Raw genomic sequence first — 796 nt, forward strand, 5'->3', positions numbered from 1 at the left:
TTTGTTTTCAGGTGCTATAGCATCATGGAATAAATTAACACAATTTTTTGTTGAGATAACCTTGGACGACTTGAATCCTGATATCATTTGACCAACCATTCATGCAACATATTTTGAGCTGAAGCCAGTGATTTTTAGATGTTGCATTTAATGAGGCAATATAGCGGTCCATTTACTAAAGATCCAAGGGCACATCTTAGAGCAGTCATGGAGGTGTGCGACTCACTTGTACATCAAGGAGTACCTGAGGAAGTATTGAACCTGAAGTGTTTCCTTACTCCCTACGTGATAAATCTAGAGCACGGCATAACTCTTTGCCGTCAGGTGCTATAGCATCATGGAATAAATTAACACAATTTTTTGTTGAGATCCAATCCGACCAATATGAATGCCAAGCTAAGGAATGAAATAGAATTCTTCAAGCAGTTGGAAGATGAGAATTTGTATGAAGCATGGGAACGCTTCAAGGATTTACTGCGTAAATGCCCGATGCATGTATTTATGCATTGTTCACAAATAAAATTGTTTTATAATGGTTTATACATAGAAACACATATGATATTTGATTCTTATACCAATGGAGCATTGTTGGACAAAACCTACAACGAAGCAGACATAATATTGTAGTAGTGGATTATAACGCCTTGAATTTAATGGCTTCACAAGTTACAACATTGACAAATATGATTAAGAAATTACAAAAACTAGGGGGTATGTATGAGGTAAAAACCAAATCTATTTTTTCATGTGTTTATTGTGGAAAAATTATAATAGGAATAAAAACATCAATGCATAT

At 34.7% G+C, this 796-nt stretch overlaps 1 non-coding gene across 1 annotated transcript; it reads right to left on the reverse strand.

Moving 5' to 3' along the window:
• Positions 1 to 393: 393 nt before the first annotated feature.
• On the reverse strand, positions 394 to 495 carry LOC120195630. Its single transcript, XR_005523084.1, has one exon. It is a non-coding gene; the product is annotated as a small nucleolar RNA R71 (small nucleolar RNA).
• Positions 496 to 796: the final 301 nt, after the last annotated feature.

Source organism: Hibiscus syriacus, unplaced genomic scaffold (assembly GCF_006381635.1).
Source record: "Hibiscus syriacus cultivar Baekdansim isolate YM2019G1 unplaced genomic scaffold, ASM638163v2 tig00117016_pilon, whole genome shotgun sequence".
Classification (NCBI taxonomy): Eukaryota; Viridiplantae; Streptophyta; class Magnoliopsida; order Malvales; family Malvaceae; genus Hibiscus; species Hibiscus syriacus.